The sequence below is a fragment of the Callithrix jacchus genome, chromosome 7 (genome assembly GCF_049354715.1).
Source record: "Callithrix jacchus isolate 240 chromosome 7, calJac240_pri, whole genome shotgun sequence".
NCBI classification, from domain to species: Eukaryota; Metazoa; Chordata; class Mammalia; order Primates; family Cebidae; genus Callithrix; species Callithrix jacchus.
Genome location: NC_133508.1, coordinates 24,422,887 through 24,450,359, shown reverse-complemented (window position 1 = coordinate 24,450,359; position 27,473 = coordinate 24,422,887). Strand labels below are relative to the sequence as shown.

General features: G+C 37.1%; 1 protein-coding gene and 1 long non-coding RNA gene across 2 annotated transcripts in view; one reads left to right on the top strand and one right to left on the bottom strand.

Annotated features, from left to right (window-relative positions):
* KIAA1217 (KIAA1217 ortholog) overlaps nt 1-27,473 on the bottom strand; it is an 820,488-nt gene that overhangs the window by 502,037 nt on the left and 290,978 nt on the right. The gene's annotated exons all lie outside the window — the stretch shown is intronic.
* On the top strand, nt 880-26,347 carry LOC144576891 (uncharacterized). Its single transcript, XR_013519589.1, has 2 exons — nt 880-1,188; nt 26,126-26,347. It is a non-coding gene; the product is annotated as an uncharacterized LOC144576891 (long non-coding RNA).

Genomic DNA, 27,473 nt, shown 5'->3' with positions numbered 1-27,473 from the left:
AGTTCTTTCTTATAGTTAAGCTAAATTCCTCCTATGGGCTTTAAAGCAACGTTTTCTTGCAGTTTTGAACACAGAATCAGAGATCCTCTGTAAGGGAATACCCTCCTTCATTTCTTCATAATCCTTAAGAAGAACCTCACGTTACGAGAGTTCTGTGCAATGTCTGCTTGGGGGTTTCACCATGAGCTGGTGATACCTTTCCAGGAAACTAATCAGCCCTGAATACCTTTCCAGGAAACTACACTCCACCTCAGAAGCTGGGCTGATTAGTGTCTTCCTAGTGTATTAGCACGTTGGTGTTGCAAATATGGAGTGCTTTTTTCCAAAGTTCTATCTGCTTTCCAATCTGCAAGATGTGAGCAAATATTTTGGTGACAATCTACATCCAACTGAGGGTGTAAAATCATCAGGTACCCCAAGACAAAACACTGCCTCCCAAGAAGAAAATGCTACAGGCTGTGGTAGGGCCCTGGCTCTCCTTGAGACAGTGATGATCATTAAGAACAATTGCTAACACTTATTGTGCACTTACTATATGCCCAACACTGCCCTAAGTCATTCATCCTTCATGGTGACCCTACGAGGTAGACACCATTATTATCTCCATTTCACAGATGAGCAAACTGAAACTCTCAGAGGCCCAGAAACTCACCCAAGAGCTCACAGATACTAAGTACAGGAGCAGGAATTAAACTCAGTCAATCTGGCCCTAGAATTTGCCCTCTTCTCAAAGCAAAAAGTCTGGCTGCCATCCACATGCACAGTGTGTGTGAACACAGAATAGCTGTTTATAGTTACAGCAGTGACCTGGGAAGAGTGCCTCTGTCATCTTGGATGCTGTGTGCCAGACCTCAAAATGCACTGCACTTGGGTGGCTGCAAGAGTCCCCAGAGAGGATGTGTGCATGAGCGTCGCGTCATGGGAATCCAGCAGCTCTGATCTGGGAGAACAGCATCCTGTATTGAAGAGCAGATGGAAAGGCAGCAGCCTGGAGGATGTGAGCAGAACAGCTTCCTGTGTGCAACCAGCAAGCCTCAAAAAGGTTAGCAAGGAAACATGCTCCAGGATGTCTGCGTCTTCTCCTGAGGTGTAATGTGCCTGAGCACAGTGTCTGCTGGGCTTTGAACTTTCTCCTTTGCCCTGCCTCCCGATCTTGCTTTCTTAACCGATGTCAAGACAAACAACTTGGTAAGCATTGTCCAACTCCAACTCCAACTCCTCCTCCCCTCCCCTCCCCTCCCCTTCCGCCTCTTCCTCCTCCTCCTCTTCTTCCTCTCCTTCTCCATTTCCTTCTTCGACAGGGTCTCACTCTATTACCCAGGCTGGAGTGCAGTAGTGTGATCGCAGCTCACCACAGCCTCAATCTCCTGTACTCAGGTGATTCTCCTGCCTCAGCCTCTTGAGTAGCTGGGACCACAGGCATGTGCCACCATGCCTGGCTAATTTGTGTGTGTGTGTGTGTGTGTGTGTGTGTATTTTTTGTATAGTTGGGCTTTCACCGCATTGCCTAGGCTGGTCTCAAACTCCTGGGCTCATCTGCCTTGGTCTCCCAAAGTGCTGGGATTACAGGCGTGAGCCACTGCACCTGGCCAGCTTTGTCTGACTTCTAAGCTCACCCTGCCAGAAGACCCCCACTTGTTATGTAACCCAGGAAAAATCACTTCACCTCTCAGGGCCAAATCACCTTGAAAAAAGTATTGTGGCAACTACCCTATTTATATCACAGGGCTCTTCCAACGATCAAGTGGGATAATAAATACAAAACACTTTGACAATTGTAAGAAAGAATATGAATTAAGGGTAATAATTGTATTGGTTATAAAATACTCATGTCCTGCTTCAGCCTGGCTTAATCCCAGTTTTTCTACTTTTTCCTGCCTTAAGATTGGCTTGATATCCTAGCAGAATGTTCTATAGCAAACTTTTTCTGTACTGGGCCAAACAGTAAATATTTTCAGCTTTTTGAACTGTAGGGCCTCTATTCAACTATTCAGCTTCACCACTGGAGTGTGAAAACTGTCACAGAAAAAATGCCAATGAATGGGCAAGGCTGTGTTCCAATAAAGTTTTATTTATAAAACAGGTGGCTGGACAAATTGACTAGCATTTCATTGACACCTGTTCAACAGCAGCCAATTAAAACCATTTATGAATGCTAATATTCTGATTCCTGTCTCCTTGACCAATACCTGCTATAAGGATTTTTTGCCTCCCTTTGTGTGTAGATGGGTGAACTCTGCTATGGCTCCAAACCTAGATGTGAACAATTTCTTAAATTTATTTCAATCTACTATTTGGACATTATACTACATTGACAGACTTGAGGTAAGTGTCATGATGGTCTCCAAGAAGCCGATATTGATTCTAACTTAATTATAAAACACAGTGGGGACAAGCGCAAGGTCCACCTCTTTGGCTGCTTGGAGTATATCATGCTTTGCCGTTTTACACTGACAGTTAATTTACATAGGTGGCCATATGTAGGGAGGCATGGTGTGAGTGCTTGGCTAACTGAGTTTGTGGTCTGCATTTATTCTGTAAAATGTTCATGCTTCCTAAATTCAAGACAAAGGCTTATAAGTTCAGATTCCTCAATTTTCTAGTCAAGTGCTAAAGAAAGATTTCTTGATTTACCAACTCTAATTTCTAAGAAGCCTTTAAAAAGCATTTTTTATGATTTCAGTAAAAGTTGCTTTGTACCATGATGTCACCCATCTGTGCTTCTATATTGTAAAAGAATCTTAAAATTATTTAGGACATGCTTCATTATGTTATAAAATTGTCAGTGCCAAGAGGAACTTTTTTGGGTTTTTTATTGCAAAACACTCCCTTACATAGAAGGCTGAGCGACTTATCTGAACCAACAGTGGATTTAGAAGCAGTTTGAAAAGTTGTACAAAAATGTGTTAGACAGCCAGGTTGTGATGGAGGCTGGAGTTTTGTAGTCACAGTTTTTCCATGTGCCATTTTAAGAATTATCTTGGCTCTCAGTGCAAGTTAAAATTTTATATTTGGGAGTAGAATCCTGAAGTAAAAATAAGCTATTTCTTAATAGGGTGGTCTCCAGTGATATTATTGAAAGTGTAATTTAAAGCATTAAAGCACAGCAACCTAAAAACACTGGGTAACTGAGAAGTTATTCTTATGATTTTATTAGTAATAATAGTAATATGCATTCAGATGTATCCATGAGATTTTAAATACTTGTGAGTCTAGTGGGCATGACCTCTTACTTTAAAATGCAAGTGAGGCAGTGATGGAGTCCCCTCCCTCTCTTTAAAGGATCCCAGTGAGACTTACATAGTTCTGAGGAGGAAAACAAACAGATAAAACTCATGAAGAGGCCAGGCACAGTGGCTCATGCCTGTAATACCAGAACTTTGGGAGGGGGATCACTTGGGCCTAGGAGTTGGAGAGCAGCCTGGGCAACACAGTGAGATCCCATTTCTATGAAAAAATACAAAATGTATTCCCAAGTAGTAGTCCCAGCTACTTGGGAGGCGGAGGTGGGAGGAATGCTTGAACCCAGGAGGCCGAGGTTGCAGTGAGCCATGAATGCACCACTGCACTCCAGTCTGGATGACAAAGTGAGACTCCATCTCAAAAACAAAACAGAATAACAAAACAAAACTATGAAGACTTAAAGGAGTTAAGTAACACTACAATGATTATTTGGCAATCAAATGAGCTTATTAATTCTTTGACTGTAACTTGTAAGAGTGATGGGGTTTCATTTGTATAATTTCAAGTTTTCTTCCTCAACTTTTTAGTTATTATAAAGCATCCAACATATTGGATTTTCCAGGTTACTAAAAGCCAAATATTAAAAAAAGGAGTTATTTCATGAATTGTAGGCACTTGTGGAAATGTAGGGTGACATGTAGTTCAACACACATCTGCTATTTTTCTGAGTTACCTATAGAAATCCTTTGTCATTTCCAAGGCTCTGATTTAATAGCAGTGGGAGGTATGAGAAATCATGAGCAAAATTGAATAAACCTAAGAATGTGCTTAGCTTCTAGGCTGACTCTACATATTAATTAACTTTTGCTGAAGGCTGAGGACAAAGTAAGTCCATTAAACACTTTGAAAATCATGTGATCATCAACAAAGGAAACGCAAACGTTTTTAAATGTGTTTAAAGATTCCATTTCCATTTTCCCTCTTTATTCAAACCACATAAATTTTACACATAAGTGATAAATCAGACACATGCATACAAATAGTGAAATTAAGAAATTGCTTTTTGAAGGTGAAATTGCACAGCTTTAAAAATTATTTAAGGCCAAGAAACGTATAAAAAGATGCTCGCAGCTGGGCATAGTGGCTCATGCCTGTAATTCCATCACTTTGGGAGGCCAGGGTGGGCAGATCATTTGCCTCCTGGAGTTTGAGATAAGCCTAAGCAACATGGTAAAACTCTGTCTGTATGAAAAATATAAAAATTAGCTGGATGCGGTGGCATGTGCTGTGGTACCAGCTACTCACAAGGCTGAGGTGGAACGATCACTTTAGCCTGGGAGATCAAGGCTGCAGTGAGCAGTAATTGTGCCATGGCACTCCAGCCTGGGAGACATAGCAAGACTCTGTCTCTAAATAAATAAATAAATGTTCAACATCACTAATCATTAGAGAACTGCAACTCAAAAGCACAATGAGGATCCACATTAATGAGAATGGATATCATAAAAAAAAAATAACAAAAAACAAAGGCGGCCGGGCACGGTGGCTCAAGCCTGTAATCCCAGCACTTTGGGAGGCCGAGGCAGGTGGATCACAAGGTCAAGAGATCGAGACCACCCTGGTCAACATGGTGAAACCCCATATCTACTAAAAATACAAAAAATTGGGTTCACAGCCGAATTCTACCAGACCCACAAAGAGGAGCTGGTACCATTCCTTCTGAAACTATTCCAAATAATCCAAAAAGAGGGAATCCTTCCCAAATCATTTTATGAGACCAATATCATCCTGATACCAAAACCCGGCAGAGACCCAACAAGAAAAGAAAACTTCAGGCCAATATCCATGATGAACATAGATGCAAAAATCTTCAATAAAATATTGGCAAGCCGATTGCAACAGCAAATCAAAAAACTTATTCATCATGATCAAGTAGGATTCATCCCTGGGATGCAAGGCTGGTTCAACATACGCAAGTCTATAAACGTAATTCACCACATATACAGAACCAAAAACAATAACCACATGATTATCTCAATTGATGCAAGAAGGCATTTGACAAAATTCAACAGTCCTTTATGCTAAAAACCCTCAATAAACTCGGTATCAATGGAACGTAACTCAAAGTAATAAAAGCTATTTATGACAAACCAACAGCCAATATCATACTGAATGGGCAAAACTGGAAGCATTCCCTTTGAAATCCGGCACTAGACAAGGATGCCCTCTGTCACCACTCCTATTCAATATAGTACTGGAAGTTCTAGCCATAGCAATCAGGCAAGAAAAAGAAATAAAGGGTATTCAAATAGGAAAGGTGGAAGCCAAATTGTCTCTATTTGCAGACGACATGATAGTATACCTAGAAGACCCTATCGCCTCAGCCCAAAAACTCCTGAAACTGATAAGCAACTTCAGCAAAGTCTCAGGATATAAAATCAATGTGCAAAAATCACAAGCATTCCTATACACCAACAACAGACTTAAAGAGAGCCAAATCAAGAATGAACTGCCATTCACAATTGCTACAAAGAGAATAAAATACCTAGGAATACAACTCACAAGGAACGTAAGGGACCTCTTCAAGGAAAACTACAAACCACTGCTCAACGAAATCAGAGAGGACACAAACAGATGGAGAAACATTCCATGTTCATGGTTAGGGAGAATTAATATCGTGAAAATGGCTATACCGTCCAAAGTAATTTACAGAATCAACGCTATCCCCATCAAGCTACCATTGACTTTCTTCACAGAACTGGAAAAAACCAGAACTTCAGATGGAACCAAAAGAGAGCCCACATAGCCAAGTCAATTCTAAGCAAAAAGAACACAGCAGGGGGCATCACACTACCGGATTTCAAACTATACTACAAGGCTACAGTAATCAAAACAGCATGGTACTGGTACCAAAACAGAGATATAGACCAATGGAACAAAACAGAGGCATCGGAGGCAACACAACATATCTACAACCATACAATCTTTGATAAACCTGACAAAAACAAGCAATGGGGAAAGGATTCCCTGTTTAACAAATGGTGTTGGGAAAACTGGCTAGCCATGTGCAGAAAGAAGAAACTGGACCCCTTCCTGACACCTTACACCAAAATTAAGATGGATTAAAGACTTAAACATAAGACCTGGCACCATAAAAACCCTAGAAGGAAATCTAGGCAAAACCATCCAGGACATAGGAGTAGGCAAGGACTTCATGAACAAAACACCAAAAGCATTGGCAACAAAAGCCAAAATAGACAAATGGGACCTAATCAAACCCCACAGCTTCTGCACAGCAAAAGAAACAGTCACTAGAGTGAATCGGCAACCAACAGAATGGGAAAAAATTTTTGCAGTTTACCCATCTGACAAAGGGCTGATATCTAGAATTTACAAAGAACTCAAACAGATTTACAGGAAAAAAACAAACAAGCCCATTCAAAATTGGGCAAAGGATATGAATGGACACTTTACAAAAGAAGACATATATGAGGCCAACAATCATATGAAAAAATGCTCATCGTCACTGGTCATCAGAGAGATGCAAATCAAAACCACATTGAGATACCATCTCACGCCAGTTAGAATGGCGATCATTAAAAAATCTGAAGACAACAGATGCTGGAGAGGATGTGGAGAAAAGGAACACTTTTACACTGTTAGTGGGAGTGTAAATTAGTTCAACCACTGTGGAAGACAGTGTGGCGATTCCTCAAGGCCTTAGAAATAGAAATTCCATTTGACCCAGCAATCCCATTACTGGGTATATATCCAAAGGACTATAAATCGTTCTACTATAAGGACACATGCACACGAATGTTCATTGCAGCACTGTTTACAATAGCAAAGACCTGGAATCAACCCAAATGCCCATTGATGATAGACTGGATTGGGAAAATGTGGCACATATACACCATGGAATATTATGCAGCAATCAGAAATGATGAGTTTGTGTCGTTTGTAGGGACATGGATGAATCTGGAGAACATCATTCTCAGCAAACTGACACAAGAACAGAAAATGAAACACCGCATATTCTCACTCATAGGTGGGTGATGAAAAATGAGAACACATGGACACAGAGAGGGGAGTACTAAACACTGGGGTCTATTGGGAGGAAAAGGGGAGGGCCAGTGGGAGGGGGAGGTGGGGAGGGATAGCCTGGGGAGAGATGCCAAATGTGGGTGAAGGGGAGAAAGCAAGCAAAACACACTGCCACTTGTGTACCTATGCAACTGTCTTGCATGTTCTGCACATGTACCCCAAAACCTAAAATGCAATAAAAAAAATACAAACAATTAGCTGGGCATGGTGACACGTGCCTGTAATCCCAGCTACTCAGGAGACTGAGGCAGCAGAATTACCTGAACCCAGGAGGCGGAGGTTGCAGTGAGCCGAGATTGCGCCATTGCACTCTAGCCTGGGTAAGAAGAGCAAACTCCATCTCAAAAAAAAAAAAAAAAAAGAAAAACCTAAACAAAGTCAATAGAAAATAAGTGTTGGTTAGGATGTGAAAAAGTTGGAACCCTTGTGCCCTGTTGGTGGGAATATAAAATGGGATACTGGCTGTGGAAAATGGAATGGTAGTTCCTCAAAGAATTAGAATTACCATAAGATCCAGCAATTCTGTTTGCTGGGATATACCCAAAAGAAATGAAAGCAAAGATTCAAACAGGTATTTGTACAGCCATGCTTGTAGTGGTATTATTAACAAGATCTAAAAGGTAGAAACAACCTTAGTGTCCATGGATATATGAATAAACAAAGATAGATGGATAAACAAAATGTGGCATATACACTATAGAATATTCTTCAGCCTTAAAAAGGAAGGAAAGTCTGACATGTGCTGCAATGTAGATGAAGCTTGAGGACATTATACTACATGAAAAAAGCCAGTCACTAAGGAACAAATGCTGTATGATCCTATTTATGTGAGGTTCCTATAATCACCAAATTCATACAGACATAAATTAGAATGGTGGCTCTCAGGTACTAGGGAAGGGAGAAATGGGGAGTTCGTGTTTAATCGGTACAGAGTTTCAGTTGAGGAACATGAAAGAGTGCCAGAGACAGATCTTGAGTGTGGTTGCACAACTGTATTAGTCCATTTTCACACCGCTACAAAGAACTGCCCGAATCTGCATAATTTATAAAGGAAAGAGGTTTAATTGACTCACAGTTGCACATGGTTGAAGAGGCCTCAGGAAACTTAAAATCTTGGTAGAAGGCGAAGGGGAAGCCAGGCACTTCTCATGTGGTGGCAGGAGAGACAGAGCAAAGGGGGAAGTGCCACTGATAAACCATTAAATCTTGTGAGAACTCCCTCATTATCATGAAAACATCATGCAGGAAATCATCCCCATGATCCCATCACCTCCTGTCAGGTCCTTCCCTTGACATGTGGGGATTAATATTTGAGATGAGATTTGGGTGAGGACACAGAGTGAAACCGTATTAACAACAATGTGAACAGATATGACGCCACAGAACTGCCAACTTAAAAATGCTCAAAATGAGAAATTTTATGTTATGCCTATTTTGTCACAATGATAAATTATTTGAATTCATATTTTCATGTAGTTGGTGTTTAAACTTCTTATGAAATGAAGGCTAGACAATAGTCCACTATCTCTCTCTCTCTCTAGCTTTCTGTAGCCTGGGCAATGACTAGATGCAAGCTGTGCTTTCATAAGATAGGTTTCAGAAGATAGCCAGAGTTACTTTGTACCCAGAAGAGGGACGTTGTTTTCTCTCTGAGGCCTAACCACGGCTGCCCGGCAAATCCACCATGTTCCCTTGCATGGTCACACAGCCACACTGCAACACAGAGATGATATAACATGCCCGTGTAAGGGAACTTCAAACTTCTCTCTCCCCCCACTTCAATGAAGACAAATGCAAACGACCACTCTACGCATCATGGATGAGGCTAGAGATCAGATGGTCTCATAAAGACTCCGAGAATATCTTTTCAGAACTTATCTTCTTGCTCCTTGGTTCTCTGTCCCTGGCTTTATATTTTTCTTGGAGATCACTTCTTTCTTGAGAAGTGTAGTAAATCCTTCTTAAAATGGGGGGCGGGGGGATTTCCTCCAGTTGGCTTCAGAATCCCTGCTAGCAAATCCTCTGCCTTTCCAAAATACGCTCAGAATTATATTACAGAGGGTCCTGAACTAGAGTGTTCCACATTTTCTAAATGAGTAAATAAAGATCCGCTGAGCACCCTGCACTTGTTTTTATGAGCAAAAAGCAGCTCACCTCAGTCCCTGAATACTCCTTAGAGTAGATGAAAGGAAGAATTTATGGCGTGATGTGTGAGAATAGTCTATACCTCTCATATCCCTTTAGGCTCATGTTCACAAAACAAGGCAATGCAGATATTTATGCAGAAAAATAAAGCAGTGTCTATTTTAAAGAGAGGTTTGATGTTCCTCCTACTTTTAGACAGTTGTAATTTACAAAACCGAATGAGGCCATTAAGGTCTGTTTTTGAGATAATGTGCATCTTTAATCGAAAGTAGGATTATTCAGAAAACATTATTTTCTCCCTAAAAAAAAAAAAATCATAGACAAAACATTTATCCACTTACTGGCAGCTAGGAAAACTGTGAAATATAAGTTTATTTTTCATTATATTCTAATGTTATTGCACAGCCCTTGGCTCCCTGTATTTCTTCCCACTTCCTGGACATGTCTTTTATGTCCTCAGGAGACCCCTAATTCTAACCCATTGAAAGCCCGCTTTCTGGAAATAATTGCCAGGGGATATTTATGACTCAGAAAGTTTTTCAGGTTAAAGCAAGAAGTTCATTTCACAATGATACATTTTTAAATATCCAAAGTAACACTTTTTTACGGAAGCAGAAGACTGTTAGTATAGCACAAATAATACTCACTTAGATTTTTCTATACTCTTCAGATGATTTTGAAATAAAAAATTTTAAATACAGCAAACATAAAAAGGATACATGCCAAAATGTAAAGATAAAAACAATACAAAGAATACACTTGTACCCATTGCCAAGCTTTAACAATAATACATTTCCCTTTGAAGTCTTTGAAATCTTCTAAGTACCTCCAGTTGGTCACATGCTCCTCAGATCCTGATGGGACAGCTTTCTGGGATTTAATTTTAATGAGTCTCTTATTTTCTTTCATACTTTTACAAATATGTATATATCACTAATCAATATATTGTTTAGTTTTGCTTTTGAAAAAGTCTACATAAATGTCCTCAAGTAAGTTATATTTTTTCTTCCATGACTTTTTTAGGCTCGGCATTATGTTTTTTGAGATTTACGTATGTATGTATCTGATATGCTGTAATTCATTCATTTTCACTTTTTATGGTGGGGCATGGCATGAATACATTATAAGGAATGAATATATTACATTCTATAGCTGATGAACATTTGCTTTTAGTGTTCATATTTATCCACATGGATAATCAATTGATCAGTCATCCCATACCATAACCTACCCTTTTCCATCGATCTGAAATCTCAGCTTTGTCATTCCATTTTTGTGGGAGTCTTTTCTTGGTTCCCTACTGTTTTGTTTGTCTACTTTTCTATCTCTATGCTTTGCTGTCTTAATGATTTAGAGCTAGATAATAATGAAATAGCAACTATATGTTTACATTTACGATATGCCAGCCACTGTCCCAAGAACTTTTCACATATTAATTTATTTATTCCTCATCATTACCTTGCAAAGTGGGCACAATTATTATGTAGATGAAGAAACTGAGCTCAAAGAAATGGATTGTAGGTACCTAAGCAAGATTTGAAATGTATACAATCTATTCATCCAGATTGTGCTATTATACACTGTGCAGACCTGACTTATTATAAATCATGATTACAGATTGGGCAATAGGTCTTATTTAGGAGTATCCTGGGTATTCTTAGTCATTTGCTCTTATATACAAATGTTATAAACATCTTGTTATGTTCCATGCAAAACAAAAACTACTAAAAATTTCATCGATACTTCATTAAGTCTGTAAATAAATTTACACTATTGAGTTTTCTCATCCATTAACATGGTATTTTTCTTCCATTTGTTTAGGTATTCAATAATGTGTTTTTATCATGTTTTATGATATTCTACACATTGTATATCTTTTGTTTAATATAGTCCTAGATATATTAAACAGTTGCTGTAGATGCCATCATTTTAAAGTTGCATTTTCTGTTTGTTGGTATATGAGGAAACATAATATGACTTTAAATAGTTTTGACTTGTTTCTGGCAATGATGGAATAAAAGAAACCAGAATTACCCCTCCTCTTTAAACAGCCAGGAAAACAGACAAAGTATATGAAACAATGGTATTCAGACATTGTGCAATACATAGCACAGGACAGTGACTGCTAAGAGAATAAAAACAAATGTGGTAAGCCCAGTGAATGTCTCAGGTTACTGTCTGAAGAGTTTCCAGGTCATAGTGCAGGGAAGGGACATCCAAATTGAGCTCATCAGTCTCTCTGAACTGAGAAAACAGAGTTCCCAGTTCAGAGAGACAAATGCATAGTTTTCAGTCAGAGGAGGTGCTGCACAGAGCTATGAAAATATATGGAATATTTTCTCTGATAACAACAGAATAAAATTAGAAATCAGTAACAGGAAGGTATTTTTTAAAGCCCCAAATATTTGGAATTTAACCAACCAATATCTAAATAATCTATGGATTAAAAATGAAAAAAGAAAAATTATAAAATATTTTGAACTGAATGAAAATTAGAATGACATAAAAATCTGAGTGATGTTACTAAAGCATGCTTAAAGGTAATGTTATAACATTATATGATATTATATAGCTTATACCATAAGTGATTATGCTAGAAAATAAGAAGTCTCAAGTAATAATCTAAGCATCCACCTTGAAAAACATCAGTCTAAAATAAGCAGAAGGAGAAAAGTAAAAAAGAGCAAAAAAAAAAAAAATCAATGAAATAGATAATAGAAAGCAATGGGGAAAAAAATCAATGGAACCAAAATCTAGTTCTAAGAAAGAACTAATAAAATGTATAAGACTCAAGCCAGTCTGAGAAAAAAAAAGGAGAATCACACAGATCACCAATATCAGGAACGAAAGAGAGGATCTAATCATTGAAATAAACTATCATGAATAGCTTTATACCAATAAATTTGACAACATAGATGAAGTTTAGAAATTGTTTTAAGCATAGAAACTACCAGAGCTCAATTAAGAAGATATAGGTAATAGTCCTATATCTATAAAAAATTGAATTGGTGATTAAAAATCTAACCAAGATGAAAACTCCAGGCTGAGATGGCTTTATTGGTAAATTTTACTAAACATTTAAGAATAATATAACACAAATTTATTTATATTCTTTCACAAAACAGAAGCAGGGAAATACTTTCTAACAGTCTGAGGCCAGAATTATCATAATATCAAGACCAGAAAATGATATTATAAGAAAATTAAAGTACAGATTAAAAGTTATCATAAACATACATGTAAAAGTCCCTAAGAAAATATTAGCAACTTGAAACTAGCAATATATAAAAAGAATAATACATGATGATCAAGTAAAATATATCCCAGAAATGTAAAGTTGCTCTAATATTTGAAAAAGGTTGAGAAAAGAGACAATATATTTGCCCATACTATATCTATTCAGCATTTTACTGATGGCTTTTACTGGTACAATAAAGCAAGAAAAGGAAATAAAATGCATTCCAAATAGAAAGATAAAACTATTGCTATTTATAGATAATATGATTGTCTCTATAGAAAATCCAAAATAATCTACCATAAAGCTATTAGGACCAATAAGTAAGTTTAGTAAGATCACAAAAGATGAGGCAAATATGTAAGACTAATTGCATTTCCATATTTTAGTAAAGAATAATTGAAAATTAAAATTCAAAATTATCATTTAGAATAGTACCAAAAAAGTGAACTACTTCGAGATAAGTTTAATAAGATATGTGCAAGAGTTGTACACTAGAAACTCCAAAACTTCGCTGAGGGAAATTAAGAAAGACACAAATAAATGGCGAGATATACCATGTTCATGAATTGGAAAACTACCTATTGTTTTGCTTTTAATTGTTCCCCAATTCATCTGTAGATTCATTATAATCCCAATTAAGATTTTAGCTAAATTTTATGTAGAAAATAGCAAACAAATTCTAAAATTTATATAAAAATGTAAAAACTTCAAATAGCCAAAAGAATTTTGAAAAGAAAGAACAAAAGTGGAAGATCTAACTCTTCATAATTTCAAATCTTATACAGCTATAGTTGGCAAGAATGTATGTTTAGAATAAGATGAGATATATAGATCAATGGGCCACAGTAGAAATTCCAGATATAGAACCACACATATGTGTTCAATTGATTTTTGAAGAAGGTACCAAGGAAATTTTATGAGGAAAATGATAATCTTTAAAATAAATCACACTAGAATATTTGCATATTCATAGGCAAAACATGAGCCTCAATGCTTATCTCAGACCAAACACAAGCATCTACTCCAGATAGATTATAGACCTGAGTGTAAGACCTAAAAGGATTCAAACTTTTAGAAGAAAACATAGGAGAATATTTTGTGACTTTAGGTTACACTGAGATTTCTTAGAACACAAAAAGTGTGAACTATAAAATAATACATTATTATATTACACAATTAAAAACATTAGCTCTTCAAAAGTTAATGTAAGGAAATGCATAGGAAATAGATTGAGACATATTTTCCAAAATATATATCTGATAACAGACTTGCATCTACAATATGTAAAGAGTTCTTAAAAATCAATGTGGTAAGACAAACTGATTAGAGATGGGTAAAATATCTGAAAAGTCAAGTCACCAAAGATTTACAGACTACAAATATGAACATGAAAACAGGCTCAACATCATTAGTTATGAAGGATATGCAAATGAAAATGTTATTAGAATGGCTGAAATAAAAAATACCAAATTATGGTAAGAGTGTGGAGCAAGTGAAATTCTCATACATTGCTAGTAGCAATGCAAAATGATACAACCACTATTTAAACAGGTTAGAAGTTTCTTATAAAATTTTATATGTATTTATTTATGACCCATCAATTCTACTTCTAGGTTTTTACTCAAGAAAAATTAAAATGTATGTCCATGTGCAGAATTACTCAAATACTCGTCATTGGTAGATTTAGAAAGCCTCAAATCTTTCCCTTATCGAAGTATGAGAATTTCAGTTTCTTCACATGTTTGACTATACTTGGTATTAAAAGTTAACTTTGAGCTTGATCTTACATGAAAGAATTTTACCAAATTGCCAATTCTAACAATACATGGATTCATCTGAATTTTTCAGACAGATAAACAGTAAATAAGGGCAGTTTTGTTTCTTTCTAATCTGCATGCTTCTTATTCTTGTCTTACTGTGATGGCTAGGCTCACTAGTAGAATGTTGAAAAGAAATGATGTTAGCAGTTGAGTCTTGTTTTTGAATATAAAGACAATTTCCTCAGTATTTCACCATTGGCTTTAATATTTTCTGTAGGTTTTTTATAGATATATATTTTTTCAGATTAAGTATATATCCTTGAGTTCCTGACTGTTAAAAGTTTTGACCATGAGTAATTGCTGACTTTTAACATATAGCTTTGTTTTATATTTGAATCTTTTGGGATAGTTGTAATTTCCTACATGTCTTTCCATGGCTTGATAGCCTTGATTCTTATCACTGAATAATATTCCCTTTTAGGAAAGCACTACAGTGAATTCATTCACTTACCGAAGGACATCGTGGCTTCTTCCAAATTTTGACAATCACGAAAAAAAAACCTGCTATAAACATTTGTGTGTGGGTGTTTGTGTAGACACAAGTTTTCAACTAATTAAATACACAGGAATGGAATTGCTGGATTTTATGGTTTAAGTCGATGTTTAACTTGGTAAGGAACTGCCAATCTGTCTTCAAAAGTGACTGGACCATTTTACGTCCTCTTCAGCAATGAATGAGAGTTCCTCTTACTACTCTACACTCTTATTAGCATTTTTTTTGTCAGATTTGTAAAAATTTATTATTTTAGGTATTCTAACTGGTGGGTAATAGTATCTTATTGTTTTAATATGTAATTTTGTAATGACATATAAAATTGTGAGTCATTTCACATGCATATTTCCCATCTGTATATCTTCTTCGGTTAGATGTCTGTTCAGATCTTTTGTTTATTTTTAAATTGAGTTGTATCATTTTTTAAACTGTTGAGTTTTAAGTGTTCTTTGTATATTTTGCATATACATGTGTTTTGCAAATATTTCTTCCAGTGTGTGGTTCATCTGTTCATTCTATTGACAGTGTCTTTCATAGAGCAGAAGTTTTAATCTTAATAAAGACCAATTTGTCCATTTTTTTCTTTCATACATCTTGCTTTTGTGTTGTATAATTTTAATCATTTATGATTAAATCTTAAATGATTAAAATATTTTCTCCTATGTTAACTTTTAGAAATGTTATAGTTTTGGATTTTACATTTAGGTGTAGGATCTTTTCTGAGTTAATTTTTGTGAAAGGTGTCAGGACTGTGTGTAGATTCATTTATTTTTTAAAAATATATATTGATGTCCAGATGTTGAAAAGATTAATCTTTCCCCATTAAATTGTCTTGTTCCTTTGTCAAAGATCATTTGACTATATTTGTGTGGGTAAATTTCTGGACTGTTCATTCTGTTCCACTGTCTGTCTATTCTTTTACAAATACCTCACTGTCTTGATTAGTATAGCTTTATAGTAAGTCCTGAAGTTGGATAGTATCAGTTCTCTACCTTTATTCTTCTCCTTCTGTAGTGTTGACTATTTGGGTTTTTTGCCTTTCACATAAACTTTAGATCAGTTTGTTAATATCCACAAAATAATTTGCAGGGATTTCTATTGGGATTACATTGAATTTGTAGATCAAATTGGAAATAACTGTTATTCTGACAACATAGAGTCGTCCTGTCCATGAACATGTATCTCTCTTCATTTATTTGTAACTTCGATTTCTTTTTGAGTTTACAGTTTTTCATATAAAGATCATGTGTATATTTAGTTAGATTTATTCCTAAGGTGTTGATTTTTTTGGTGCTAATGTAAATGTTGTGTTTTTATTTAAAAGTTTCAATTGTTGACTGCTTGCTGGTATACAGACAAACATTTGGCTTTTGATATTAACCTCGTATTCTGTAATCTTGCTATATTTGCTTATTAGTTTTAATACTTTTGTTATTGTTGGTTCTTTGGGATCTTCTATATACATAGTTGACTCTTTTAAAAATAATTTCAACTTCTCTATTGAGATTTTGTATCTCTTGTGCAATTACTAGTCATATGTTCTTTTAATTCTTCATACATATTTTCCCTTGAATTATTTAAACATAGTTTCTGTAGCTGTGTTGATGTCTTTGCTAAATTTAACATCCTGGCTGACTCTGTAAGTTAGCTTCATAGACTACTATTGTTCCTAAGTATAGGTTGCAGGGTAGATTTTTCTGTTTCTTTGTATAATTTGTACCATTTTGTTGAAAACTAACATGTTAGATCATAAAATACAGCATTCCTACTTTTTCCCCCCAAGGGTTTTTTTTTTCTTTTTCAAGAAACTTGCTAGGAATTAATCTATGGAGTCTGTCTCCTCTGCTTTATGTAGCTACTTGTTTGTTTGCTCAGTCCTTGTATTCTTATTTTTTCAGCCTGGCTTCTTAGGAATCATTCTTGTGTCTTCTCAGCGGTCAACTAATGATTGGCAGAGATTATACTCAAACGCCTCAAGTGGTAAGGCTTCCACTTTGTGTGTGTGTGTATATGTGTATTGGGCAACGTGTTCAAACTTCACAAACAGACTTAGACTTTTCTCAGGTCTATGTCTGGTCTTCCTGGAGGGCGTCCATGTTTCCCAGCCAGCTGTGGTGGTGTGAAACGTACCCAGCCCTTTCTTGCAGGATCTCCTTGATAAGTTTCTTGCTTGACCGCTGCTCACCCAAATGAGACCACAACCTCAAGCTTAAGAGCAGCAGATTTTACTCATTCATTTCTTACCAAGTTTGCTACTTTTACTGGCAATGCTACTTAGTATGGTTTTTACCTTTCATTCCAAATCAAATCAGTCCCTTCTGACCGTTAAGCTGCTGATTTTCACAGCCAGCCTTCCCCTTGTAAAACCACAGCATCAGCCATGCTTCTGCTGATGGCTAGGTGATGGGGGTAACCCCAGGAAGGAAAGTCACAGACTCTACCATTTTTACCCAAAGGTCTAGAAGTTTCTCATAAATAAATGCTTCATAATTATTGTTTGCCTTTGGTTGATTTCCAGGACCCTGATATGGTCATTTTTCACAATTTTTTCTGGTGTTTACATGATTGAGGGGGAAAGAATTTACCAACTTTCGTGGCTACTTTAAGATCTTCTCTTTGACATTCTTGTTATGCAGTTTCACTGTAACATATCTTGATGTGGATTTATTTTTATTTTATCTTGCTTTGAATTTTTGGGGTCCTTGAATCTGAGAATTGTTTCGTTTTCTTATTCCTAGAAAATTCTTAGCCATTATTGTGCCTTTTGTTTTTTTCTCTTGAGAGTTAATTGTTTTACTTTTTAGGTCATCTTGATTGAGGTGTAATCCATTCTCTTTTCAAATTTTATTATGCTCCGATTTTCTAAGATTTCCTAGTCTAGGAGTTAACTGTCATCCAAGGGCCATATTTAGCGTGCTGCCATTGTAGAAATAAAGTCTTATTAGAATGTAGCCAGGCTCATTTATTTAAATTATTACCCATGGCAGAGTTGAGTATTTCCAAGGCTCTATGGCCCCTAAGCCTAAAACATTTACCATCTGATCTTTCACAGAAGTCTGCCCTCCTCCTCTCCCCGAAACCTTCTATCTGAAAAGTATTCTGTCTTCCCACTATATTTTCTTTATCCTCAAACACTTCTTTCACAATTACCCCCATTTTGTCTTTTTAAATGGCATTTTAAATCATTAAAAGCTCTTTCAGTTCACAAATCCTCTCTTCAGCTAAGTCTAATCCAATGATTAATGCAGTTCCTACTTTCCATTATTATTTCACTGTTTAATGTTATGTTACCCTTCTATACTTGCTATATGCTTTTACCTCTTTGAACATATTAGAGATCAAACTTACATATTCTGGATGTGATAACTCCTATGTCTGAAATTCTCTACTCTGTGGTTTCTCTTGGCTTTTGCTAATCGTTCTCACTTTTTTGTGTTTGGTGACTTTTTGTTTGGGAGCACATTTTCCTTAGAAACTTGATTTTTGGCTGGGCTCAGTGGCTCACGTCTATAATCCCAGCACTCTGGGAGGCCAAGGCAGATGGATCACCTGAGGTCAGCAATTCGAGATCAGCATGACCAACAGGGAAAAACCCCATCTCTACTAAAAATACAAAATTAGCTGGGCATGGCGACACATGCCTGTAATCCTAGTTATTCGGGAGGCTGAGGCAGGAGAATCACTTGAACACGGGAGGTAGACGTAGCGTGAGCTGAGATCGCACCGCTGCACTTCAGCCTGGGCAACAAGAGCAAAACTCCATCTCAAAAAGGAAAAAAAAAAAAATCTTTTTTTTTTTTTTTTTTTTAATACAAAGCTTGGGTTTAAGCTGCATTCTTCCAGAAGGAATTAACATTTCTTCTGTAAAGCAGAAAGAAGCTGGGATACTAACAACTTGAGGCCACTTTAAACTCAGATCTTACCTTTTTGGGAAACTACAAAGGTAACGTGGTAGGGCTGTGGTTGGACATTTTGAAGGAATACATTTTCTTTTTCCTGCTGTTCTCAGAGTGAACAGCGAGGCAAGCAATTATCTCCATGAACTCTGTATGAGATGTGCATTTGTCCTTACATGACTCTTTCTTGCTTTTTAATGTATGTTGGTCCATCTTGATCTTTAGGCTTTGTTTTTTATCCCCTGGTGAGACCACTGGAACCCAGGTCTGGGTCATAAGCCAAAGACAAACTCCCCAGGGTAAGTGTCTGTGCTTCTGTGGAACTGCACTTTCATATAATTTCTGGCCTTCGCAGAAGTTCTACTTTTACGGCAGTGCAGTTATGCACATAAAATTAAATTTTTAAATTTTATCCAGCTTTTTAGATATGTTGTATTAGGAGGTGTTTCTCTTAAAGTTTAGTATACTGTATTGTTTAAATGCTAAATTCTAGTCTGAATTTAAGCTAATATGTTACTTTTTCAGGTTTATTTGCATTTAACATTGATTCTTAATTCTGAATAAAAAGATTATATTTTAATTAAGGTTGACATCTGTGTGGAACTAGAGGAAATACATTGGGGAAGAATTCTTTTTTTTTATAGTCTGCTTACATTGAAGTGGAAGGCTCTCTACTTCATGCATCAAAAATAAGATTTCTGCCCGGGCACGGTGGCTCATGCCTGCAATCCCAGCACTTTGGGAGGCCGAGGCAGGAGGGATGCTTGAGGTCAGGAGTTCCAGACCAGCCTGGGCAACATAGCAAGACCCTGTCTCTACAAAAAATTTAACAGTCAGCTGGGTGTGGTGGCACACACTTGTAGTCCCAGCTACTTGAGAGGCCAAGGTGGGAGGATCACTTGAGCCCCAGAGTTCAAGGCTGTAGTGGCCTATGACTGTGCCACTGCACTCCAGCCTGGGTGATGGAGTGAGACCTTGTCTCAAAACAAAAATCTAAAAAACTAAAAAAAATAAAATAAAATAAACTAACCAACCAAGCAAAATATTCGTGATTTCATTCAGTAAACATTTATTGTGATCTACTATGGGTCAGCTTATAATCCTACCTGCAAAAGAAGATTCAAGCAAATGAAGTCATAGTTTTATATTGTATTAATCATAATATTTAGCATCTCCTGAGGGCTATCTGCATATTTTGTTATAATGCTTGCCAGTTTGAGTGCTTTATATATTTTATCATGTTCAGTCATTAAAGTGGATGTATGAGATAGGTACTTTAGTTACTGTGCTTATTTTTACATGAGGAAACTGAGGTAGAAAGAGGTTAAATAACTAGGTAAGGTAAATAGCAAGTAAGTAATGAACCTAAGATCCAAATCCTTGTGGTCTGACTCTAGAGCTCACGTCCTTTGTTACTAGTTACAATATTAGGCTACACGACAATATACCACTCTATACAATATTACTAATTGGATTCTTTAAACATAATTTTAATAGTTGTGTTGATGTCTTTGCTTAGTCTAACATCCTGGCTGACTCTGTAAGTTAGTTTCATTGAACATCATTTTTTTCTGAATATAGGCTGCAGGGTAATTTTCCAGTTAATTTGTATGCTTTGTACCAAAGGTGTTTGAGTATAATCTCTGCCCATTCATTGGTTGACCACTGGGCTGAGAAGACACAGGGATGACTCTTAGGAAGCCAGGCTGAAAATATAAATGCAAGAATATAAGAACTGAGCAAAGAAATAAGTAGCTACACAAAGCAGAGGAGAACCGCATTCTTTAAACAGGAAGATAACAGACACGATATACAGAAAGAAAGAATACAAAGACATGTTTGATAAATGCCACTATAGCAGCTTCGAGGAGAACATAACCAGAAGGTCTGGTTAGATCACCAGGGAAACTTCAGAGAAGACCTTGGAACTTTAGCTGCGCTTAACACCTCCCTCGATTATGCCTGCTGAGATACGAAAGTAAGACGTCAAATGGAACCTTATTTTCCTTTTCCAGTAAATTGTTTAGCTCATTAAATGGCATGCTAAGAAATAAACTGAACATACTGGGAGGTTTAAATTTTTATTTTTATTTTTGAAGAATCAAGAAAGCATATCTTTTTTGTGCCCCTATGCAAAGAAGAAAAGAACACTTCCCAAAACACTTTGAAGTTACTTTATGGCCTTAGGACTAGGTTCTGGTCCAAAAAATGGGAGTGGACCTTGTGTTTATATTTCTTTTCTTTTCTTTTCTTTTTTTTGGGGGGGGGGGTCAGAGTTTCATTCTGTGGCCCAAGCTGGAGTACAGTGGCATGATCTCAGCTCACTGTAACCTCTGCCTCCTGGGTTCAAACAATTCTCCTGGCTCAGCCTCCCAAGTAGCTGGGACTACAGGCACCCACCACCATGCCTGGCTAAGTTTTTATTTATAGTAGAGACAGGGTTTTATCATGTTGGCCGGGCTGGTCTCGAACTCCTGACCTCAGGTGATCCACCTGCCCCAGCCTCCCAAAGTGCTAGGATTACAGGCATGAGCCACAGTGTCTGGCCTTACATTGCATTTCTAGATCTGGCCATAAACCTCCCTAACAATCATATAAAATATTTCTCTTCTATTAAGACTGGGAGGTTGCAACATGGAAGAAATGATTTAAGAGAAACCCCAAGAAGAGCCACCTCATTCTTATGGAAGGATCACATCAACAATAAACCTTTATTGTTTGAAGCTACTCATATTTTGAGGTTCCTTGTTAAAAAGTTAATTTTAATTACCAACAAATAAAACAGATACACATGTAGACTAAGCAATCTCATTGCACAGCCCTTTATAGGAAGTGATTTGGAGGAATCAGGAAAGCATTATTGTAATCCTTGACATTTCATTTCTTTTTGCCATTTACTTTGTTGGTTCTATCAGTTTCCAAGAGTGGCATGATTGTATCAGTGACAGCCAACGGAAAATGATACTTTGTTTAGGACAATTCCGATAACTACATGCTACTTTAGGGCCAACATTTACTGTACCAAGAATATTACTATAATAATTTTGATCAAAGATATTGTATTCATTTTTCTATGTGCTTTATTCTGTTTAATTCTCCAAACAATATGAAAGGGTATGACTATTACCCTTTAACAGCAATTCAATGTGGTTTTAATGCTGCTTAGAAAAGCTCTCAGTTCTCAAAATGATTTTCAAACTCCTAGAAAAATCTAGTACATTTTTCATGTGTGAAGATATAACTTGGCCAAATTTCAAAAACACTAATTTTTTCCAAAGTTTTAAGACTCTTTCCTAAGATACTAAAAAAATGTTTTCCATCAGACTTGAAATTTCTAGCTGAAGCTCATGAGTTAGATGCTGTATTGATCTAATATATCATTAAGTGGCAAAATGGTACAATTTATCATGTCCACATGGCATTATGGGAAATTCTCTCTACTGCTCTGTGTTCTTATATGCACTTTCTCATTTTTTCACATAACAGACTAATGTTAGAGGAGCTCTCATTTCAGTCTTTTGTTTCCAACAAGTAAATGCATGTAAACAAGCAATTATTTTTGAAGTAGTGTACTTTCTCCTACACTGTTTAAAGCAGTGATTTGTTTATTTCAAATTGTAAACTCTCTTTTCTGCCTATAAGACAAATTACCTTATGCATGAATATGAGAACACATAGTTTCTCCATGGTAGCTAGCAAAAACATCTCTCCTGCCAGAGCATATTAAATAGATTATTAAAGTCCATTAACTTTAAGTGCATGCAAGTATCCTTTATTTAAGAAACAATTTCTACAGATACTATTTATCCAAAATCAAAATGGCCTTTTCTGGGTAGCTAGGAGACAAAAAGTCATAACCTTATATGAAACAGGAAAAACAAATAAACAGACTCGATTTACATCAAAATGATGTCATTAAGCTCTGCAGAATGTGTTGGTATCTCACCTACTGCCTGTAAAGACAGTATAACAAATGACATTGTATACATGTTAATTTTGCTGTTCCATACTTTATGGAAGGAATAATGTTGAATATTCTCAGACAGTGACACATCCATAGTTAACAGCATCGTCTAAGATGCTGACTCTCAGCATCACTGTGAGCACACACATCTTTCCCTCTACTTTTGGTTTTCTCTCCTCATCTTCTTCTACACCCTTACTTTCCTCCTCATATGGCGGCACTTCCTGTAGCCCATGGCCAAGTTTCCCTTCTCTCACCGCACTCCAGAACTGGCATCCCATTCTTTGACTCAGGTGTAAGATTTATCTGGATTCTTATCCAGTCTATGTAACTCCTAACTTACCTGAAACCTGGTCCCAAACAGAGCAGGACATTTCAGAGTCACATGAAAGATAAGTGGAGACTGTGCCCGCACACAACAGAGCCACTCAAGTATCAAGATGGCACAGAGCTTTCAATCAAATGCTGATTCTGTCATTCACACTAATTATGATCTATAACATTGACATGGACACTGAATTAGCAAACACTGAGTCTTGGCTCCTATAGGAAACACAGGGCTTGGTTCCTATGAGCCTTTGGCTTTTGTCCACTGATCAATGCATAACCTTGTTTTATGTGTGTTTCTGCTTGAAGGCACCTTATCAATATATAATTAATATATACTGATGTATATTGAAATAACATACATATTCAATATATATATTTTGATTTATTAATATTGAATCGTGGCCAAAAGCACTGTAACTCATGCCCAAACAAAGCTTATCTAACAAGTGTATTTTTTCTCTGTAAGGCACATCTCAGCCTTCTTGTGCTTAGATACTCTGGACAGTACTTCAGTACATTGCTTATGGGATCATTTTTAGACAGTGAAATCACCACTGAACATGCAAAAGGCATAAAAATGCAAAAAATACGGCACTAAATAGATCATGAAAGGGACACTTGTTTACAATGTACTTTCAGTGAGTCAAATTTATTGTCACTCTGTGCTTATCAGCAAAAGCACCATGAGTACTGATTTGAAGATTATAAATACATTTTAGTGAGTATTAGAATTTGCAGATATAGAATCCACATGTAATGAGGGTCAACTGTATTTAGATCATAAAAATGTTCTGAATTAGGATGTTATTTATGATCCCTGCAAAATAGTTCTGTTTTAAAAGGGTGCATTTTCTACCAACAGAGGCATGAAATCAGGAATAGCTTAATCCAACCAAAGTTTAAATTTTGGTTAAAGCTGTGTTTAAACAAACAAAAAAACAAACAAACAAACCTTGGCTTCTCTTGTCTCTACAGGGTACTTCTAAGTTACAGTTCACTATTATAGGCATTATATTCCAGCTTCCTCTGAAAGTTCTGCCTTCATAAAAGTCCCCAGACTCCAGGGTTCCAACAACTAACACAAACTTCACTATTGTGTTTAGGGGAAATCCCTCATTCAAAGGCACAAGGGAGAATTTTACCCACTAGCCTTGAAGGAAGAGACTACTATCTTATAATCGGACACCCTGCTTTTCTGTGACTGGGGAATGCCTTTCCTACTGCCTCTCTTTATTCTGCTTAGTAGTTCTAAGCAAAATGACACTCACTGAGCTTTTGCTTCTTGGCTCAGTTTTAGCAGGATTGAAGCCCCAGGCTGCGGCTAGTGAGGATGTGCTTAGAGGTCTTGGAGAATTGCAAGAATGACCTGGGCTTCAAATTGTGAGGCTGGATGTGAAGCCGAGATCCTAGGTTTACCTGGCTTGGTTTTCTCTTTAGGATTTATATTGTGACCCGTCTCAATGGGAGTTTAAAACCACCATTTTGGAGGCCTTTGTGATGCTGAATCCTGAAATATTCTCAGAAAGTCAACATAATCTTTTTCAGCAGAGCTGCAACCAGCACCACCTGTCTACAGATCTACCTTAGGTCTGCTTTAGATCGTAAAATGGAAATAAGCTTTCAAAGTGTTTTTCAAGTTGCCTTTGGGTTCTGTTAAATGTAGAAAGGTTTCTTTCTTTTTTTTTTCTTGGTCAAATGAAATGTCATTGCCATTTCCTTCTGAACATGAAATCATGCCATTGTATACTTGGGAAAGGAAAGCCACATGAAACATCTACCCAGATGTTATGGGAGAAACGCTGGTTTAGAAAAGCTTTTGTTCTATGGTGGAAGCTGCCACAGTTCCATCACATCAATTTTTACTTACACTATTTAATAAATAAAAAACACACTAGAACAACCTATACCAATTACTGAAGAACAGAACTGCTTCAGTGAGAGCTGAAGAAGGGCAAAGCATCATGAAACGAGTTTTAAATTTCTTAAGGTGCTCAGTTGAGAGTTCTATTTCCCCTGTAATTCATTTCTTTTGTTTCAAGAGAAACTCACAACTTGTTTGAATCTGGTTTCTGTGATGTTAGCATGGAGGCAGAAGTACTTGCCAGTAATCTGCCGCTTTAGGGTGTTAGGAGGCTCTTTCTCTGCTTTGCTAAGGACAATTTTATTTATTTAATTTTATGGCAAGATCTCTTTCTGTCACCCAGGCTGGAATGCAATGGCAACATCATAGCTCATGGTAGCCTTGGACTTCTGGGCTCAAGTGATCCTTCTACCTCAGCCTCCTGAGTAGCTGGGACTCCAGGCATGCATCGCAACACCTAGTGAATTTTCAAATTTTTTTAAATAAAGATGGGATCTTGCTATATTGTTCAGGCAGGCCTCAAACTCCTGGCCTCAGGTGATCCTCCTGCCTCAGCCTCCTATAGGCATGAGCCACTGTGCCAGGCTGGAGATAATTTCTTAGATGGAAACACCTATTTGATGTTCTGGAGATCCCATAGGTAATGCTACACATGAAATACTACAGTCACAGGCTCTGGTATTCTTCTCTACCTGGCTCACTAGCTGTGTGACCTTAGCCAAGTGCCTTAGTCTGCTAAAGGTCATGTCTCAACCGCAGACTGAAATCATACTAGATTGTTGCAAGGTCTTAAGGAGAGATTGGACTTATAGATGCTGGGTATACTGTCTTCAAAAAGTAGTTGCTGTAGATGTATTATTTCTGGATCCTAATCTCATATCTTGGTCATTCTGCACTTCCTTTGCTTCCCTTCCATGACCAGCTGTTGCCCCCATCCCAGAAAGGGGGTATTTGGGGTGACAGACGCCTAGCATCCTGTCCGGGGCTAGAAAAGCCTTCAGGTCCTGGAGAGGAAAAGAAGTTAGCAGAATGCAAGTGTCTTTATTCTAACTCCACTGGTTTTAAAGTTTCCTTTTTTTTTTTTCTTCCAGCAAATGTGTTTTCTTCCTCTCGTGGAACCGAGAACATATGTGATCCCTGGCAGATGATTTTTGCAACTCTTAAAGTCAGGATTGGAGAAGGCTGACTCACAATTTCTTACACTGCACGTGTGAAATCTTTCAAGAAAACTTGAAGGGGGGAAAGATCTACAGTATTTTGGATGATGTTTTCAATTGCTATGAAATTGGTAAAAAAGAAAAAAGAATCGATTAGTTATTTGCTTCTGTTTCTGACTTTTAAAAACCTTTTCATTTTAAAACAGCAGGAAGATGGGTTGAACAAAAGGTAGTATCACTGAGAACAGAAAGAAGGTAACATTTGTAGAGCATTGTAGTTTCCCAGTCATCAAAGTCATTTGATCTTGCGGCATCTCTGTGATGCACGCTTTATCTATGATGCGAGCTCTGAGGGATACAGAGCCACTGACACTTTACTGACTGCAATCAGTGCCTTTTACCCTGTCATTTTTTAAAAGGTTCATACAGTTCAGGTTTTTTAAACTTAAAGTCACCTAAAGAATGGGAAACTAGAACATGATTCCTGTTAAAATAATACATTTGAGAAAATGTTTCTTTAGCTATCACTGTAATTGATGAAGCATGCAACAGACATTCTTTTATAAGATATCCAGTCCCTACCTTCCAAAATGCCAGATCAAAGGTCTTAGCTATGCAATATGTTTTATGAGTATCAGTGATTAAGTCTGCCTGCGTATGGCCAACCACAAGGACAGAGACCCCACACAGACACGCAGTCAGCTCAGACAAAACAAGTCTTAATCACAGAGTAAGTCTTTGAGAGCAAAACTCCCAAGCTCAGAAAGCAAAAGAGTTCCAACAACTCCTGCAACAGAGACTAGAAAAAGTGTCAGGAGCCAGAAATATTAACTACAGGCTAAGTGGTAGTCATTTCCACTTCCTTCCAGAGCTCGGTTCAAATCCCAGCCTTACCACTTAGTGACTGTGTGAACTTGAGCTAAGCACTTCAACGTCACAGGGTCCTGTTTCCCTGTGTGTAAGTGGTGATACCAACACATCATCCCCGTGCATGGCTGTGAGATGAAAAGATATCACACACACTGCACAGCATGTGGCATGCAGCAGACATCAAATAAATAGTAAGTGTTGTTTGGTAGCATTGTGATTATCCACAATCCTGGGTTTGCAATATTGTCAGTGCTACAATTTGAAACACATTTATTCTTTATATTCTAGCAGACTAGTTTCAAGTCTGGTTTTCAGATACATTATCTAGTTTGGGTTAAAAAAAAAATCCCTGTAGATGTTCTGCTCTGCTTATCAAAGGTTCTCTTAATGCTTACCCAGGGGTAAGTACATT